Source organism: Rhea pennata, chromosome 12, assembly GCF_028389875.1.
Source record: "Rhea pennata isolate bPtePen1 chromosome 12, bPtePen1.pri, whole genome shotgun sequence".
Lineage (NCBI taxonomy): Eukaryota > Metazoa > Chordata > Aves > Rheiformes > Rheidae > Rhea > Rhea pennata.
In genome coordinates, this window is record NC_084674.1 from 318,300 (window position 1) to 339,238 (window position 20,939).

General features: G+C 43.1%; 1 long non-coding RNA gene across 1 annotated transcript in view; it reads left to right on the plus strand.

The window, feature by feature from the left end:
- The window catches only part of LOC134145772 (uncharacterized), a 41,516-nt gene that overhangs the window by 12,389 nt on the left and 8,188 nt on the right, over window positions 1-20,939 (plus strand). The window contains exon 2 of the long non-coding RNA XR_009959679.1: window positions 9,133-9,182. This is a non-coding gene — a long non-coding RNA (uncharacterized LOC134145772). The remainder of the gene's footprint in view (window positions 1-9,132; window positions 9,183-20,939) is intronic.

The following is a 20,939-nucleotide window of genomic DNA, read 5'->3' on the forward strand; positions in this document are numbered from 1 at the left end:
CCCATAATGGTTAATATATGTAAAATGGTATGTCCTGGAGCACTTGTTGAAACATCATAGCTAAGCTTCGTTGAGTGGAGCTAAGCTAATGGGGTGGAGAGGTAGCATAGGCTGTCTCTACATTAGCATTTTAGCTCAAATCAGAAGCACACTTTTGAAACAAAATTCCCAGTCATCTCCACTTATGGCACATCACTGTTCAGTTACATTCACATCACAGAACAGTATCTGTGCACATAAACTGGTTCCCTTTCAGGTAAAATTAAATTAGAGATGCACTTTGGAAGCAGCTCACCCAGTGTGCACCAAGAATTTAAGGGTATTTAGTCTACAGGACCAGAATAAAGCAAAGTAAACTCTCATAGAATACTTATCAGTCCTCAGTAGTACTGTAATTGTTTTGTTCTGTCCACTCCCACTGTGGTGCACTACTTGCTAATGTAGACATTACCGCAGTTTTCCTTCGAAAGAGGTAAGGCATTAACAGATGATATTAGAGTGACTCTGTATCTTACTGTCTTCAAAATAAATTGCAAATTTTACACCTGCTGAGTCTAGCCATTGACAAAATGAGCACAGAGAAGAGGAGAAAGAGATGAGGATGAGAAGAAAGAGACAACAAATGGAAAACTAGAACATTGATCTATTATGACATTAGCTATCTCTTGCAAGGAGTTCAGCACTCCAGTAACAAAAGCTACTTTAAGGACTAGACAGAAAGGGACATTACGTATTATTATTAAAGGGCAATGTATTTTATATCTAATAAAGAAAAATCACTTTTCCAATGAGATCCCTCAATGACAGAGGGAAAAATCCTGGGTCTTTCTAATTCCAAGGGATTGCAGAGCAGGAGTTTAGATCACAGTGAGTGAAGTACTCCACTGATAAAATAGAAAGAATAAAGTATTTTAAAAGAACTTTACTGAGAAAATCAATAATGTGACTGATTTTCCAATCACATGCTTCTATCTGAAATAATGTTTATTCCCCACGGAAATGGACTAGAACATTGAGTCACCTGAAAGCAGATTTTTTTCCCCTCTGAAAAGACTGAAATATCACAGTTGCTCTCCTTAGAAACAGCTAAAGGAAAGTATTTTAAAAATTGGAAGGCTTAGGTTTTTAATTTTTTCATATGTGTAATGATTTACTTGAATTTTTTTTTAAATTAACCCTTTTTTGTGTGTGAGCTTGTTATGTATACAATATAATGCCACACTTATTCCCTCTTTACTGGAAGTCCATGGTCAAATATTTAAAAAACTTTATAGCACCATAGGGGACTGTATTCTGAGTAGATTTCCCTTCCTGTGCTCAAATAGAGGAAATGCTTATTGACTTCACAAGGAACAGAGAGTATCTGTGTTTGGAAGACACCATGTGATTGCAGAACAGCATGTAAGGCAGATTTGATCCACTGAGCAGTACTTTACCTGCAACTTGGACCAGTGAAGGAAATGGAACCCCTAATAAAACAAAGCCCTTTCCAAATGAATATATATGTTCTTTAGCGGTTTAACGTGATTAAACATATTCCAGAGTTTTTAATAAGTGTATCACTTTTGAGATGGCTAGAAAGCAAGAACTGACAGAACTGACAGAACTGGAAGTGGATTTTTGTCCCTTGGAACCATACTTCATGGATTAATGGATATGAACATAATCAACCTGAAGGTGAGAGTCTGTGTAAATTACTAACTCCTGAGCCACGCAATCATTTGCAAATCAGCATAAAATTTCTCATACCAGAAAAAGCTGATGAGATGCCAATCTGGTCTATATAAGCAAATGCTGTGGTTGTGAGAGTGACAGAAATGTTCTGACAGATACAGGCAATGCAACTGATGGAGGCATTCATGTATGTGTGTTTTTGCAGTGAAGTAAGATGTGTCTTCTTAATAAAGCATATGTAGTTTCAAGGTGGAGGAAGAGAAATTAGGTAATGATGACAAGATACAAGACAAAAGCATCAGGATACATCAGAAAAGGTTTCTTTGTTGCCTGCCTCCTTCTCATAGCTTTGGATTCTAAAAACTGAATTATCCAAAAGCTGAGTGCTCTTAAGGGAGCCATGGTTTCTAGAACTGCTTTTGCATTTTTAGGAAAGGTGAGTGTTTTGTACTGTGAGAACTTGAGAACATCTGGTAAGAAAGTTAAACACACTTCAGCATCTCATACTGTGTTAGCTGTGAGCTGCTGGCACTGTTTAATATCATGTGGGGCATCACAGCTGAAACCAGAATTGCTCAGGGAATGGGTGAGAAAAGGGTAATCTGTTACTTATAGCAGGTGCTGACTTCCAAGTTGTGAAGTGTGTGAATAGAATTAGTACTTGCTTCCTTCCCAGCAGCAGCAAAGATTGCACAAGACAGTATTTCAGTACAAGATAATAAGATGCTGCCCCGGCCTCTGCTGAATTCTTGCTTTGGGGCTCAGGTTGGTTTTGTATCTTTAGAAGGATTGTATGGTTGAACAGAGAAGTGATGGGAATCATCTGGGCATGCTGGGAAGATAGGGTAGGTGATGTTGGAATCATCATCTGTTCTAAGAGGTTTTCAGGGCAAAGGGGCCTGGGAGAGTTGCCTGTTGATGTGAGTGACCGAAGGGTAAATGCCTTCATTGCCAGTATTACTGTAAATCAAGCTTGCAGGTTCTGATCTGCAGTGTTGGGAGTTTGGGGCTGCTGGGTTAAAAATGTCTCACAGAGTCTTTTCCAGTGTTAAGTGGTAAACAACCTGAAGTAGGAGTCTGTTGGATCACCTGGTCTGTAAGCTGTATACCAACCCTCAGTCTGGAAAATTCAGCATAGCTGCATGACAGCATTCTTCTTAGTCTGTGCCCTGTGTCCGAAGGAATAGGGAATGCTAGCAGCTAAGCGATAGGAAGTGCATTTTTACAAATGCTTACTAGGAACGGACAACACAACTCAGACACTTCCTGTCCTGTTCTAATGGATAATGTACTAAGACTATTTTAATGTTCTCTCATTTAAGGAGCTAATTACCTTTGTGTAACAAATTAATTTAAGGACTTGATTTGACTTTTAGATGTGAGCAACATTTCTGAAGATAATTTCCAGGGTGATTTAGGTCTCAGCCTTCCCAGGATGTTGGCGTGATTATCTGCCCATAAAAATGGAGGGGGCTTTAACAGCTCTCTGCAGTTGATCTGTGCATACATGAGGGGGAACATACATGAAGGGGTATTTTCTGGAATGGTTATTCCCCAGGGGCCTTGTGGAAATGCTTCTAACCAAGCAAAGTGACTGGACCTGAACTTCCTCTTATATGCACATCTGGATTCAGTGTGGTTCTCAGGAATGTGAGACTTGAGGTTTGACTTGCTCAAACTCACATTATTCTAGTAATGTTGACACAAGCCCTGTAGCCTGTCTGACAACAGGGACGGAGCACAAATAACAAGCAGTTTCTGCTTTTAAAGAGATTCACATATCCTACTAAGGAACAGCAATCAATGACCATTTAGATGCTTCTGCCTGAACAAGATGTCTTTAAATTAAGTCCTTCTTCTCTTACAAGACTTGAACGTAAGAACACTCCGATTGCCTAACTTAGCCACTAAACAGACAGCAGAGAAATGAGTGTTACAGGTTGTTTGGCCAGGTGACAGACCTTACACTGCTACCAGGATACTTGGTCAGGGAAGCCTTTATCTTTTGGGATATCTGTCACAGTGAACAGACTACCTTTAGGAGAGTCTAAGGACTGATGAGAAAACTAAAATACTGAATTGGTGACCTTGTAATTAGTCAGCAGATGATTCTCAGACTATTATCTTGGTTCAGGGAACTGATTAGGCTGAGAACTAATTGATGATACAAGGGACAGAGCAGAGTCACATAGCTAGAGGCAGGCAGAGGGTGGAATTGGGGCAACCTGGTTTTAGATCAGTGGCAACTTGGTCACTGTTAAGCATAACTGGGTCTAATTGCAAGTAGTTGCTGAAAAAGGTAGTCCTATTCCTCTTTTTTCCCACTCATGCTGTTTTTACTGCCTCACTTGCATAAGATGTAGGAACTGCTCAGCTCCAGCAGATTCAATTCAGCATATTAATCATATGCATCGAGAAGGATCAGGACTTCCTGGCACAGAGTGAGACATGACCAGGAGAAAGATTGGAGGTAATAAGACCAGCCTCCCAGTGCAAGTAATTCTAGGATTTCAACAAGTTGTACTTTTGCTCTTTGTTTATTTTATTAAGGGCAGGGCTTATTGTTATCTGCTCATTTTGAAAAGAAAGATCCCAAACATTTATTTAATTACCGATTACCAGAAAGAATTCCAGGGCCTCTGGGAGTGCTCTGTGATACCATTCTTCACAGGATGTCTCTAGTTAGAATTGGAACATAACTCAATTACATTTAACTATGGAAAGGTAGTGAAGTGTGTAGTAAATATTATTGTTTCATTAGCAGCTCTGCATTTAATTTAGCTATGTATTTCTGCACAAATGGGAAAATGTTGCACTCTTTCCTGATAGCACTGCCCCATGTAATAATTGTGGACTGCATGTCCCAGGCGAGGCACTGTGTGGGTCCTACCCTACAAAGAACTCAACCCCTAAGTTAAGAAGGGGAAGACTAAATGGAATAGCAATTCAGGACAGTGCATCTCAGACATTCCTGAGGTATTTGCTGAGAGAATGAAAAGGTAAATGTCCTCATCTCTCCCTTGAGCATGGGTTACAGCATCTGCAATAAGTTTGGAGCCCAGGCTTCTGCTGCTCTCCCTTCCTCCTCCTCATCCACAGACATGATGGTCAAGTAAGGCAAGTGACAGTTGAGCCAGAAGTCCATATTGGAAAGAGAAGGCTTCATTTCAAGCTGTGATATCTTTGCTTTCTTTATTCTAGACCAGTCTGGGAACTGATTTTTCAGAGATGATAATCCTCTCCCTTTCAGGGTTGTATCAAACATCTGAAAATGTCACCCCAGTCACCTGAGTGATTTTTTTTTACAGTGATTCTTTTATTAGAAGAAAATCTAGATTCTTTTCATGCATTCTGCTCTCTTTGCTTTGATAACACCCCATTTGCAATAGCAATATGATTCGAACAAAGAATTTCTAAGAGCAGAAAGAAAGATATTGCATACGGTTTGTATCTTACAGAAATTGGACAAAAGAAGTAGCCTAAATCTGTAAATGAGATAGATCGCAGTAATGAGAAATTACTCCTCATAAGTCATTGCTGCATCCCAGCTATTTGTATTCTGATCACTCCAAAGAACTATTTATGCTGTTCCTAGGATCCTGCAGCATGGCACAACATAAGGAGTAAACTTTGTGATGTTTTTGTGTGAGCTGGTTGACTTTGAGCTTCTCTAGCATTGTCATGACTCCCTGGAAGTAACTGATCACCAGACAGCCACAGGAGGACAACTACATTAACCATGTGTGGCCTGGTGTCTATCAGAAATGATGATCAAGACTGACAGTCTGCATTGTCATGTGCCACTCTGGGAGAACATGTTATTTATGTGCAGTATTCGTGCTCCTGTGCGTGGTGCTGTGCTGATACATAAAACTACATCCATTAGAAAATGTTAGCTATAACACTTCATGTATAAGCTTAATTTCTCTCAGATGTAGCTGTGATTTTTTTTTTTTTTTTTTTTTTTTTTTTGTATGTCTAATTCATGTCCTAGTTTACCAGCTTTCTCTTCTCTCATTGATGGCTCTGGGACTCAGGAAGAGAAATGTCAGCTTCACAGTAAATGTCTTACATGAAAACCACCACTAAGCAATAAAATGGTATCGTCTGCTTTTTTGTCTAGTGGGCCAAATGCCTTTATCTTTAGTGTTTAATTAAAAGTTCTCTTACCAATCAAACTATTAGTGTGTACTACTGTGGATAGTGAGCAGAGGATGGTGTGCAGAGAAATTTGCTTGTGTGGAGGGAGATTACAAAACAATTTGTAGGGAAGCCACTGGCAATCTTGGCACCTCATAGAAGTTTGCCATATAGTATTGTCTTAGACAATCAAATATTGGTCCATCAAATCCAGTCTATTGCCCCTAGTGCTGCGCAGGATGTTCTGCTGTACTTTACTTTGTTCAAAAAAAAAAAAAAAAAACATCCTTCAACAAAAATGTCTTCCAAGAGTGAAATGGAAACAGCCATAGTGAAAACATGTGAGAACACATACTTTTCTTCCCAGTTAGATGGGATTCTCCAGTTGACAGACTTACTAAAAACTCCTGCTCTTCCTAATGTCTATCCTTCTATCTGTTGTCTTCCCTTTAACATCTGTTGAAACAGATGTGTCTTGGACCATATCTGGAGAGATCAACAGACTGTGGTCCCAAAGACTGAGCATATTCCAAAGATGAACATGCAGTGAACATCCTGTCAGTGGCTTCCTTCTTCCACTCTCTTTCCTGTGAATAATAATACTTTAAGCAAAATAAGATAGGGAGAGAAGTGACTTCTTAAAGGAGATAGGAAGTGCATGGCAAAGTTGGGCTTTATATATCAAAGTCATAGTCTTACAATACTTCTATACTCATGTAGTAAATTGGAAATGATAGAACCATACCCTCTCTACTTACACCATGTGGCATACATTTTCAGCAGGGCTCCATCCAGTCTTTTATTTGCTTGGATATATCTTTATACCTGCTGGGTCTGACCTGAAATGAACCCTATGCACCAGTAGGGATTAAAAGTCTAAAAAAACCTCTTGGACTTGCTATCCATATGAACAACAAGGGGAAGTTGCAAAATTATTCTCATAAATATCAACAAGTTAAGTTTTACATGGAAATAAGCAGAGTGATTAAGAATTGATTTGCAAAGCAAGGATTACAAACTTGTTTGTTTTCTGACACCTGCGCTCCACTCTAGCAGCACAGTAAAGGCATATCTAGTGCGCCTTTCCCCTAATTGTATAATGCGCTCAAGGGAATATGATCAACAGAGGCTTTTAAGATCACACCACCGTTTGCCCAATTATCATACCTAATGGCAACACATTGTTCCTGCAAGATGCATCTTTATTCTCTGGTAGGTTACTTTTCCTTTCAGCTTTTTACCTATTGATCCAATAGTACCTCATGTGGAACAGAAGCTTCTTTGTTGGCACATCTTAATTATGAAACCAGAAAAATCTTTTATGTTACCTTTGCAATATCTGACCAACTCAAGAGAGAAAAAGCTTGTTGTATGGAGCATGACAAATTTTAGCTGGTTTTGTAAAACAAAGCAAGAAACAGTATGTCATAGAATCAGTAAGGTTGGAAGGGACCTCTGGAGATCATCTAGTCCAACCTCCCTGCTCAAGCAGGGTCACCTAGAGCATGGTAGACAGGGTGGCATCCAGGCGGGCTTTGAACATCTCCAGAGAAGGAGACTCCACAACCTCTCTGGGCAACCTGTTCCAGTGCTGCGTCACTTGCACAGTGAAGAAATTCCCCCTTAGGTTCAGACGGAACTTCCTGTGCTTCAATTTCTGCCCATTGCCTCTTGTCCTGTCACATGGGACAACTGAAAAGAGTTTGGCCCTGTCCCCTTGACACCCTCCCTTCAGGCACTTACACACATTGATCAGATCCCCCCTCAGTCTTCTCTGCCCCAGGCTGAACAGGCCCAGCTCTCGCAGCCGTTCCTCGTAGGGCAGGTGCTCCAGCCCTCTGATCATCTTTGTAGCCCTGTGCTGGACTCTCTCCGGTAGCTCCGTGTCTCAGCCCTCAGCTGTATCAGCCACTCTTCCCAGCTTGGTATCATCAGCAAACTTGCTGAGGAGGCACTCTGTCCCCTCATCCAGGTCACTGATGAAGCAGTTGAACAGGATGGGACCCAGTACTGAGCCCTGGGGGACACCACTAGCCACAGGCCTCCAACTAGACTCCGTGCCACTGATGACAACCCTATCTCACCATGTCTCTGTGATTGCAATGAGATCATGGCCCTGCGATCGCACACAGATCTCCAGCTCCTCCTGTTTGTTCCCCGTACTGCGTGCATTGGTGTACATGCATTTCGTGCCTGCAGATTTCCCAGGAAGGGTGTATAGGGGTCGCCCATAGCCATGTCCCAAACGCACATCGCCAGCTGCATGCATCCGTTGGAGGCCCCCCAACCCGAGTTGTGGTTTGTTGTCTACCCTCTCTCTATGACACCACCCTCCCCCTTCCTACCTAGTTTACCTCTTTACTAGACTGGCCAACCTGTTGGCAAAGGCAAATGTGCCCTGCTTGGTGAGGTGAATTCCATCTCTCCCCACCAGTTGTTGATCTTCAAACCATGTTCCATGGTCATAGAATCCAAAACCCTGTGTCATTATGGCTTGGGCTATACAGATAATTCATATCTTGTGTTCACTAGTTCTCTGTGTACTTGCAGCTTTGATTTCCTAAAACATCTTTGGCACTACTTAGCACTTTGAGAAAATGATAGTTTTCATCTTGGACTCCAAGGAGGTATATACTTACTGTGTTTCAGAAATGAAACATTTGCTGAGGAAAGCAGCAGCACTGTGAACTTGGAGACATTTACTTCCCTAACATTTTTTGTGGGGGTGGAAAGGCTTAAAGAAAGTTGGCAAGTTGGTGCATCACTTAATCAAACATTTTCCTGTCTGTCTCCTCTGAGTATTCATGACTACAAGTACAAGCTGATGAGTAAGGGCAATGTTAGATGCTAATTGCTCCCACACATTGTGTTCACTAAATATTTTTACTAATTATAAATTGCAACAGAAGAAATATTTAGTTATGAATCCAGAACCATCTTATAACTTTATAGTTGTCACAGTCATGCTCACTACCACTATTCAGCACTTTCCAATGGAGTTATAACCTCGACCCACTATTCTGGTCTGCAGACTCTTGCCTACAGGAAAAAAATCAATCCTTAGTCTTCCCAGAAGTAATCCAGATTTTTGCCTAGCCCTAATTGCAATGTAGTTCCATTATCCAGAGAGTAGTTTCAGTATTGTCCAGCACACTAACTTTCTTTTCAGTAGTTCCTTCTAAAATCCTACTGTCAGATATGACCATTCCTGTGTCACCCACGTTACCCCCCCATCCCTTTTCCCAGCTCCTCCCCGTAGAATAACTGACATGGATTCAACTGACTTGAGTGATTTTGTTATGTCTTTTCTTCAATTAGATGAACTTCAAGAATAAACAGCATGCCCAGTCAGTAGGCCTTGCAGTCAGGTAAGTTGCTTCTCAGAGTCTGTATTGGAATAATCAAGATCAGCATCTGGCCAATAGGACTTAGGACTGCTCCACGTTAGCTCTAGTGAGAACTGTTCCTGGGGGAATGAATGGAAGTTCTGACTGTGCCATGCATAAGTTAGTTCCTAATTACTACTCCTCAAGCAGCCCAGCACACATGCCATTACATCTGGCTCTGAATATGCACTGCAGGGCAGTCCAGGATGTGCAAATGTCTCTCAGGCCTCACTCAAGATCCTGCAGGAACTCACTAACGGAGAACAGATTCATGTCAAGTAGCATTTCTCTTCAGTGAAAATCATGCTTTGCTGTTTGGTTCTTGGACTTTGTAGATTTACAATAACAATTTTCTCCTTGCTGCTTTCCACTAGACCGAAATTTGGCCTGGAAGTTTTAGTTAGGAGGAGGCAACAGGACAGAAAGCAACATTTGGTCATTAGAACTGAACGAAAAAGTGGAATGAGAGATTTTTTTTCCAGTGTGAGTGAGGCCTGAGAGAGACGCAGGGACTCAGGAAGTTCTTGTTCTCATTAAAACAGAGAATGGCCAGACCCTGCCAGTTCCCACAGTCTTACCCAGTAAAAAGGTGCAGATAGCACCCTTCACCCCTCCTATTTTTCTATTAGCTTTCTGCAGTCTCAAAATTATTTCTATGGTCAAGAGTAAGTAGAACCCAGTCTTGCAAATTTCTTAGTGCTTAGCCACCACAGAACCACAGAACAAAAACAATCTCAAGTAACAGAAAACAAACAGATTATGTCCAGGCTAAGTTTGGAGGAATACTTAGTTTTAAGAAAAGAAAGTCCCTTGGGTCACATTGGATCACAGCCTCTGAAAACATCAACAGCACTGGAATGCTGGAACTTTCATTCTTTGGCTCAGCAAATTTTGCATGTGTGATGCTCCCTTCCCTAGTGGGAAACACGTTAGAAAGATGAGAGATATACCACTGTACTGTCACATGTATTTGGGCAGAAGAGAGCTTAAGTTTGGGGAAAATAAGAACAACTTCTGTAGAAGACCTGTCCCAGCAGGGTGCATTTGCTCAGTCTGAATGAGTATGTAGTGAATGGTTATATCGTGGTCTTAATCAAAACAGATCTTATGCTGACAGATACAATATCTCCTGTTTAGAATTTGCAGTCTCATCATTATTATTGTCTCTCCTTCCATCATTTCTCTCAAAACAATATCTCCTGTACAGAAGGCTGCTGCTTGTAAGAACATCTGATTTTGTTCTCTTAAAAGTTCTTACAGTAAATTGAACTGAGAAAGTGTGCACAGGCTTTGTATTTCAGTTGTGCAGCCCAGGAGCGCTGCGCCTCGGAGAAACGTGACTAAGTACATTGTGCTCACCTGCTTGAATCCATTTGGTCTCATCCACAAACCTCATTTTCTGTGTGCCTCCTCAGAAGGATGACAAACCTGGCAAATTTTACTTACATTGAGAAATGGAAACATGTGTTGTCTCTGCCAGAGTATGAGAACTGGGAGTTTAGCACACATTGTCACAGAGAGACAAATTTATTATGCCACTGAATCATACCTCCCAAGCTGTCAGTCTGAGTATTGATCCCTTGTTCCCAAATAAGTAAACTCTGTGGTTGCTCATAATTGTTCTGAGACATCTCATTCCAGTGACTGGATCAATACTGTCTTTCATGGGCTCCTGCTGTGTGTTCCTGTCATGCCTCGGCACCTTCACATCACCTGTTGTTCATCAGGAGCCCAATGAAATAATTTACAGTGATGGTGAGAATGCTGCCAGCCCTTTCACTCTCATTTAGGTCTCAGCTGGGACCCAGCATGGTGTGGATTTGTAATGAAGGTCAGTGTTAACTTCACACTGTCCCACACATTTGAGACTGGAAGATTTTCCCTCAGTGTCACCCTTAGTCAGGTGTAATGCCTATAGGCTGCTTGTCTTGGAGCTGCCTTTGAGCAGAAACATAAGGGCCGTGCTATCACCCAGGTTCTATGACAAGGATAAATGTAGAAGTTCCCCTTTGTTATTCAGGGGCTCAGAGTAAACCTGCTGGGGACAGTGAAGGCCCTCTGCTCTCTGGGGGTTGGGAAGCCAGGAGCCAACCCTCACTGGGTAGAGCCCTGCCCCATAGCACCAGAATGGAGTGATCAGGGCAGACCCAGGTACAGCAGCCAGGGACAACTAAGAGTCCAGATCTTTGGGCAAGTTCATGATTATGAGGCAGATCCAAAGTAAAGCCAAAGAGTCAATCCACTGGAGAGAGTCAGAATCCAGTCCAGTGACAGTAGCCAGGTCAGACACAGTCCAGTGATGACCAGGCAGCTTAACAGTGAAAAGGCAGGTCCAAGGTCAGGCTAAGGTCAATCCACAGGTCAGGATCCAGATAACAGAGTCCATAGCTAAGCACAGGCATGGCTATGACAAAGGTGAAGACCAGTGCACCAACAACACAGCTCAGGCAGGGAGTGAAGGCCCAAGGCCTGAGCTGCAATAGAGCCCCTGGGCCCAAGGGCAGCATTGGTGGCTGGAGGATCTGCATGAGGCTGGTCAGGGCCCTGACAAAATCTTTCCATTGCCTTCAAAGCAAATAGTTTGGCAGCTTGATCTTCTGTTGAATTTCCTTGATCTTTTCCACCACTGTTGATGCAGGATGTTTTGCAGGAGAGCTTTGGCTCTGTGTTCCCAGCTGCTCAGAGGAAAGGTAAGTCTCCACCCAGACTCATGGTATGTCAAGGAACTTCAGGTTGCCACTTCCTTCTATTTATGTTCTTGGTGTCCTTCCTCTTTTCCCTCTCTGCCTGCCTTCACCTTTTATGCAATGTGTGTACAGGGACGATGAGAGATCTGAGCAGTAAGGCAAGTAGATTCTGAAGCTGTGGTTGCAAAACAGTAGTGCTCTGCCAATAGTTTGCCCAGAGGGTTAGGCCTGTGCAAATTTTAAGTTACTTCTGAGTCTATGTCATAGATAAAGCCAGATCCACATTTGCTAGTCACAAAGCCTGGTAATTCTAAAGTTGTCAGGTGTAAGATAACTTTACTTATACTTGAAGTTCTCAAGTATAAGAATTTATTAGAGCTAAGTGGTTCTACACATATGACAGACACTGGACGGGTTTATAGTTTAGGGATACGAAAACGATTAGAGGACTGGAGCATCTCTCTTAATGACAAAAAGCTGCGAGAGCTGGGCCTGTTCAGCCTGGGGAAGAGAAGACCAAAAGGAAATCCTATCAATGTGTATAAATATCTGAAAAGAGGGTGTCAAGAGGATGCGGCAGGACTCTTTTCAGTGGTGCCAAGAGATGGGACAAGAGGCAGCGGGCACAGACTGAACCACAGGAAGTTCCACATGAATTTGAGGGAGAACTTCTTCACTGCGAGAGTGACAGAGCACTGGAGCAGGTTGCCTGTGAGGTTGTGGAGTCTCCTTCTCTGGAGATACTCAAAACCTGCCTGGACGCAACCCTGCCTAACATGCTCTAGGTGACCCTGCTTGAGCAGGGGTGTTGGACTAGATGATCTCCAGAGATCCCTCCCAGCCTCAACCATTCTGTGATTCTATGAAATCCTCAGTGATATCATGCAGAAAGAAATGAGGAGTAAGTGAACAAATTAAACCACTTCTATGATCCCTGGACTGTCCAGGGTAAGGCAGTCAGATCAAGATGGTAAGTAGAAAGACTTTGCAAATACAGTTTTTCCTCTGTCCTCTCTCTGCGCTATTCATGCTTCTGTCCCTAGAGTTCATATGGCTCCTTAAATACAATACTCAGCTGCAGTACAACCAGTGACATGGCAATTAATCAAATGTCAACACACAGCTCATCTATCTGAACTCTTGTGAGCATTTCCCACAACACTGCATCATTCAGACTGCTTGTGTTTGTCCTTGTCTGCAAAACAGACTTCGTTGCTTGTTTGCATTGTTTTGTTAGCACTCTCACTGTCTAAACACCATCTTTTCCCTGCTTTGCGCTTCATGAACTGTGTGCAGAAACAGCTGACTAGGTTCTCTCAGCACTCATGGGGTCATTGTAGGGCTACAGCAACCCCACAGTGTGGTGACTCTGGCTGTGGTGCACCCAGGGATCCTTAACTCCTGGGGAGCACCCCAGAGCAAGCCCCTCTTCTATGGGCTGCACCATCCACAGTCCCACGCTTCCTGTGTGGCGTCTATCATCCAAATAATGTACAGAATGCCCCAGGATGCAGCTGCTTTGCATTAGGGGCTCTGCTCGACATAAAAGCAGGCTATACACAGAAGCAAAGCTACAGAGAATGGGAAATGTGTTATGTGAATATTGTTGTCCCATTTTTGTGCACTTTACTGATGATTTGCCTTGAATCTTTTCCAGTTAGATTTGACCTTGTTGGGTCTCTTTTAGGTGATGGCAGGTAGGTGTGCTGACCTAAGCTGCTCTGAGTATGTGCAGGCCCCCAGAGGGGCTAAGGTATGAAGGTGTACCATGCTGGCTGTTCAGTGAGTACATGCTTTTTCTGTAATTTGTTCCTCTTCCACTGAGTCTCCTATCACCTTTAAGTGCCACAGGGCCAGTATGTGCCAGTTTCTGGCACAGATTGGCTGCAGGCTGACTCACTTCACAATCCTTTGCACAGGAAAACTCTATTGGCCCCAGGGAGGCTGGTCATCTTCCTGGTTATGTAGGCTTTATACTTGAATTTGTTCACCTTGGGCGAGGCTTCCCCCATGTGCTGAGGTGGGAACTGGATTCTGATGCTGTGCCTACATGGCAGGCTCTGCTTGCCCAGGGTGCAAAGAAGGCTGATATCTGCCTGACCTCATGGCACCAACAGAAACCTCTGAGCTCTAGCAGTGTGCCTCATTTTATTCAGGTCTATGGTAGCTTTCTATATAACTTCTAACAAACCAAACCACAAGAAGGTTTCTACCTATGTAACAAATGAGTGGTCTTCCTATACCAACAGTACTCCTAATGAAAACAGGGTGAAGAGAAGCATAGTTTTAACTCCCACACAAAGATCACAAGAGAGGTGACTGGAAGTAAAAGCTATCCCTTCTCATCCTTAAGCACCTAAGCACAAGTGATTAAACAGTGTAGGTTAATTATCAAACAGGTCAATATGGTTTGATAAGGGAGGATCCTCTAAGATACATGTGTTTGCAAACAGATAAATGCAAAATCTGCATCTCAGAACCAAGACTGGATTGTATTTAAAGGGTGCTGGGCTATTTTTGCATGCAACAGATGGAGGGATGTAAACTCCCAGGGCAGACACTGGTTAAAGGAACGAAGATGAGCTCAGGATGCAGAAGGATTTATGAAATAGAACTGAGAAGGCAGTACTTTGTACATTGTCACTGAAACATATGACTATTTTTAGTATTCCCAACAAATCAGGATAAGTCCAAAAAGTAGTGTGAAATTGTGAAATTTCACAAGCTATGAAATTGAATTGGGGTCCAAGAAACATGCCTTACAATAAGCCACTGAATTTAACAGTTCTCATTTGGCCGGAAAAATTACTCTCAAGACTCCACTGAAAAGATATCCATTGAGTATAGTGGACACATAGGTGTCCAATTCATATGTATCCACATGTATTCAGACATTCTAGGTGTCTGTAGCTAAAGTCCAATCCCAGCTAATCTTTTTTCTGCTATTTTTGAATCCATTTCTCTGAGTTAGCATAAACATCATACTGTGATTAATTGTTATGGTACCTTACTCTTTTTTGGATGTTGGCCAAGTTTCTCAGATGTTTCAGTGATGAATCAATCACCATGAATTGGTGATTAATCAATCTATAAACTGTAATCACAGGTTTTAAGATTTTTAGGTTTTAAGACACTGATAAAATTGTAAGTGGATTTATGTTACATGGCTTACCTGCGAGTCAAGAATTGTACTTGACTCAATATGTTGTTTCCATCCTCCATTCTTATGAAGTTACTTTATTGCAAGTTCAATTCCACAGTGGTAAGTTAATTGGAGCATGTCAAAAGAAATTTTAGGTTAGTGCACTGGGAATGAACTGCCTAACATTAATAACTTTGGTGTAGCAGTCTGAATAGCAGCCTGCTAAGTGCTTTAAAACTTGTATCCCTGGATGCTGTAAACTGAGTGAGATTGCAAATGGGCTGGATGGCTTTTTAAAACAAGAATTCTGAGCACTTCTCTATTTAGCCTGGAAAGGGAGCAGTTACAGCCCTTTTTTATGTTGTTAGAAAAGCCACTGGAGCTTCTCTAAAGCCTGTGTGTGAGGATCTTGCTGTCTTCCACAGAAGCAAATTTTGCTATTGCCACCTGGAAACAAATAACTGAGTTACAAAAAGGTACAGTGACCTCATCCTTGTCTGCAGGATGTAATTCTGTTTCTGAATTCAGATATCCCAGATTTGGATGTTTGCATCCAGATTTGAACTTTGCAGCCTGAATTCATCACTAATTCCCACGTCAGCTACTCACATCAGAGCATCTTTTAGTTCAGTGATAGTCTATACTCCAAGGCACATAGTATGTGTAATACTGCTCTCAAGACACTCTCATTGACTTTCTCTCTCAAACACACTTGAAATGGAAACCAGACTTCTTACATTCTTACATTTCTTTTTTCTGGTCTGATTTGTCTTCTAGGCAGATTCTGAATAGTCAGCTCACATAGCACAGCCAAAGCAGAGGCCTGCATCTAGCATTCACTTGAAAAAAAAAGAAAACATGCTCTATACAAGCCTGTACTTCACAGTCTGTTCCCTGAACCAGCTCATGTAGCCTGAATAACACAAAGGCCTTCAGTGGTAGCTACATTTTAGTGGATAAAAGAGTCCTTAGGTATTTCAACTGATGTTTTTAAAACTTTATGCAGAAAAAATGCTGCACAAATGTATTCATGAATTAATAATAGTTTTATTTATTGACTGCTAACTGACCCGAACATCTCCATGGTGCCTGAATCTGTCTTAGCACAAAACTGGTTTTTACTGTTTTTTTTACCCATTCTTAGTAACTCAATCCTGTCCCTGTTTGTAATTCCCAGTTTTACAAGCTCAGCTCCAAATATAGCTGTTTCTGCACACAGTTCATGAAGTGCAAAGCAGGGAAAAGATGGTGTTTAGACAGTGAGAGTGCTAACAAAACAATGCAAACAAGCAACGAAGTCTGTTTTGCAGACAAGGACAAACACAAGCAGTCTGAATGATGCAGTGTTGTGGGAAATGCTCACAAGAGTTCAGATAGATGAGCTGTGTGTTGACATTTGATTAATTGCCATGTCACTGGTTGTACTGCAGCTGAGTATTGTATTTAAGGAGCCATATGAACTCTAGGGACAGAAGCATGAATAGCGCAGAGAGAGGACAGAGGAAAAACTGTATTTGCAAAGTCTTTCTACTTACCATCTTGATCTGACTGCCTTACCCTGGACAGTCCAGGGATCATAGAAGTGGTTTAATTTGTTCACTTACTCCTCATTTCTTTCTGCATGATATCACTGAGGATTTCATAGAATCACAGAATGGTTGAGGCTGGGAGGGATCTCTGGAGATCATCTAGTCCAACACCCCTGCTCAAGCAGGGTCACCTAGAGCATGTTAGGCAGGGTTGCGTCCAGGCAGGTTTTGAGTATCTCCAGAGAAGGAGACTCCACAACCTCACAGGCAACCTGCTCCAGTGCTCTGTCACTCTCGCAGTGAAGAAGTTCTCCCTCAAATTCATGTGGAACTTCCTGTGGTTCAGTCTGTGCCCGCTGCCTCTTGTCCCATCTCTTGGCACCACTGAAAAGAGTCCTGCCGCATCCTCTTGACACCCTCTTTTCAGATATTTATACACATTGATAGGATTTCCTTTTGGTCTTCTCTTCCCCAGGCTGAACAGGCCCAGCTCTCGCAGCCGTTCCTCATGGGACAGATGCTCCAACCCTCTGATCATCATTGTAGCCCTGCGCTGGACTCTCTCCAGTAGCTCCATGTCATTTGCTCCTGCTGCATCATGCAGCAGGGATCATGCGTACATGCATGAGTGCCAAATTGGATCAAGGATCAATACACCGCCACAGGAATCTTGGCAGATCGTAGATCCCTTCGTGGAAGTCTCTAGCCTTGAGAAATGAAGTAGCTGACATTGGTCACGTGAGAGAAATGGTCACGTGTTGCAAACTCTTCAGTTCCCCCTTTTACATATCTCACTTCTGATAACTGTTGTGGTATGTACAGGACAAACATCAAGCCATCAATACAGTCTGTTTGTTTTGCACCACTGTGGCAGGGGGCTTAAGGTAGCGATTCCTCTGTGAAGGAGCCAGAACACAAAGGGAGATATCATCCCAAATGCTTGTTCCAGAGCAGAGATGAAGGTTTGCTTTGCAGCTCCAAGTGAAATCCGTGACATTACTGCCCCCCTGTGCTGACTGCCTGACTTTCCTCTCTATCTTGTGCCTAAAACTGTCCAGTAGTGTTGTCGCCATGAGGATCTAATACAGTTGATACTGTTGAAACAAAACCATCAGGCTTTCCTTCTACAAATCAGGCTTAAAACCTGTGTGTTAAAAACTTGGATGTTTTTCCCAGTTACCTTGGGTGATCTCATAAAATATATAACAATAACCTCTACTTACACACTGCCTTGTTTTCAGACTAAATACATCATGCAGCATACACATATGCATATCTGTGCTCCCAATTTAGTTATTCTGTGTATTCTGGATTTATGTAGTAGAAAGGGATTAGGGGTATGCATCCATTTGCTATATGGACATTATCAAGTCACTATGAATATGAATTGCTAGGTTTGAAATATGAAAGAGGCATTGGAGAGGCTAGCTATTTTAGGTGCACACACTGAATTTGTTCTGCCCGAACACCAGTGGTGTGGTGTGTGAGACCAAAAGCGCAGCCTTGGTATATTGCTCTGAGCTTTTGCTTTCCTGCATGCGTTGTGAGGTGTGAGGACTGTTCGCCCTCTGGAGCACAGGAGCTGTGAACTCCTCAGCCACGGACCACAGCATGGAGGTACCTCTGAGCCAGCCTTCCATCAGCTCCTGCACTAGAAGACCCCCAGGCCTGTGAGGGCAGGAGAACAAAGGGAGCTGTAGGGCAGCAAAGCACAGCAGTGCAACTGCAAACTGTTCTCCCATGCTGCCCTCAGCACTTGGGCCAGCCCTTGCCCAACCTTCATTCCTATGAAGGCATGCTGGAGCGACCACCTTGTTCTCCTGGCTTTTTAAAGCTACATGCACTTTGACTTCTCCCTTGCTGTTGGCTTTGTGCCCTTCTTGCAGTTTCGTCTTTTCTGGTCACCGTCATTTTCTCTATCTTCCACAGTAAAGTTCCATCTGGTGTCGATATTGTGACTATGGAAGTTTAGACAGTTCCACTTTTCTGATCTACCAAGCATTTTTCTTCTAAATACTTTTTCATCTCATTGTGCAGCACTTCTGCAGGGATTTCTGCACCTCTTCCAATGTACACTGCCTAGTTCTGCACATCTGCCTGCCAAGGCTGTTTTTCCTCTCCCCAGAGAAACTCCGGGAGCCTTTAGCGTGCAAGTGGGACCCCAAGCAGCTGTGGCAGGCTACTTCTATAGCCTTATTCTAGCCAGCAGCCTAGGCCAGCAGCTGGTTAAGCCCTGGCTGGCGGGGCTGAGCTGCTGGGGGGTCCCCAAGTGGACCGAAGTGGTGGCTGCAATGCAATGGTGGAACCAGGAGGTGGCACTGCTGGGTAGAAAGATGCATCCCGCGGAGCCCCCAACGATCACGCTGCCCTTGCAGCAGCTCTTCCTCACCGAGGGGAACAAATGTCCAGGGCTTCATTCTGGTTCTCTAAAGACCAGTGGGAATCGGCAGGAATGCACTCAAGAAATAAGATGAAAATTACAGGCATACACAGAAAGGTGTAGCTAAAATCAGGGCCCAGGAGTATTCCTTCCTAGGAGCGTAATGCTGCGCATTGCGCAGGAGTGTGCACCTGAATCCTCTGAGCCTCGAACTCCCTATCTCTGGAAATTGGGGAAGCACTCTCCCATATCTGGGCAGGTGTAATACAGCTCAGTTAACAGTGGATACATCAAGATGTGAAATGCTATATTAGTTCTAGGTATTCGACATTGATTTTGTAGAGCTTGGACTGGGCTGGATGAAAGGCCTTTGAAAGATCAAGTCATCCTGAAGCACTGAGAAATGTGTGAGATTCAGTGCAGTGTTGCAGGCAGAAACAGAGCTGCTTAGCAGAGTGCCAGGTGCCCAGGGAGACCAAGTGAGAACTCTCAAAATTTTAGGTACAGAAAGAATGTAATGCTGTGAAGTGCTGAGACTTTTCTGCTTCAACAAGAGGAGCTAGAGCTCCTCTAGAGCTAGAACCAGATGTAGAAAGAGATCTCTTCAGGCTACAAATGCATTTGCCCTGTTCAGCTGTGTTGTCTGTTACCACCCTGTGCTATGTGTGTATCAGCCCGGGTCAGGTTCTGGGCAGGAGAGGAGAAGGCCTTTCAGGTGAGCTGCTGTAAGTCCAGTTCTTTAGCTGGGCACTGAAGGGCTGAGCAACTCCAGCAAGGTGCTGAACTGGCAGGGAACTGAGGGTGCTCAGATCAGGCTTTCTGCAGCAGAAAGTCATTTGGCAGTGTCCTTGCCTTTGCTACCAGGAATGTGAGACACTTGGACAGATGTAAACAATTTACAAAGCAAGAAAATAATGTTTCATTTCTAAGCCAATGCACACAGTAAAGGGAGAGTCTGCCCCAGAGATGCTGCATTTGGATCATAACTGGCAAACACCATAGAGCAAGTCATTGATTTGGAATTCGTGTTATTGAAATTATGATTTTCCTTTTAGTTCCCCTGTTCTGGATTGGGGCGGGAGGCCAGAGGAGGTGGAAAGGTAGGAGTAGCACAAGAGCTGCTATGCTGGTGAAACAGATCAAGAGCTAAGCCTAGCCACTGAAAGGAAAAAGGGAGAGAATGGAAAGTGTAGGTCCTATCAAAATCTCCTCAGATTTTTCTTTCATCCTGAGGATGAAGTTTTGCAAACTCTGCACCGAATGGTTGCAGGTTCCCCAAAATCTCTTTTCCCTGTGTCCCTGCCTTGTCTCAGCCAGGCACCAATTTGCCTCTTTCTATTTGAGCTATGATCTAGTCAGTGCTTGCATGTAATTTCTTGTTGCAACATTACCTCCTGCCGGGGCATAAGAACGAAGATACTGTGGCCAATGCCCTGCTGCAGAAAGGTGGATGTAGGTGCAGAGTGGCCTTTCTTCTTGCTTTATGCATTGAACAGAACCTTTTACACCCGAGTCATTTAACCAAATTCAGCAGGAGTCAGTTCAGGTTGTTCAGCAATACAGCTGTCTCTGGGGGTCAAGTCAGAAAGAAAGGCCCATGATCTTGAGCAAAACAGGAGGCAGGACATATTTTCGCCTAGCCACTCAAGACTAACTTCTAATCTTACAGCAATACCATTCTTTGATTAATGTCTAGGAGCGACAGGCAAGATCAATCTCTGTTTTGTGGTTTTAGTGTGAACTAAATGTACCAGCCCTATCTCAGTGTGAGGCAGATTCACCAGAGCTGGAAAAAGTGGTGCTGGCAAATTTGGATCTGTCAGATTTGTTCCTATTACGTCAGGCTGAAAATGATGGCAAGGCAAGAGCTGTATTTCTTGCTGGTCAGCTATCCTTGCCCCAGGGTAGGCACAGCAGGAAAGGGTGGGCAGAGCTCACCTGTTAATGATCTCAGTCACTAGCTGGTAAAGTCCAATTACATTTGGCAGCTTCTACACTGCT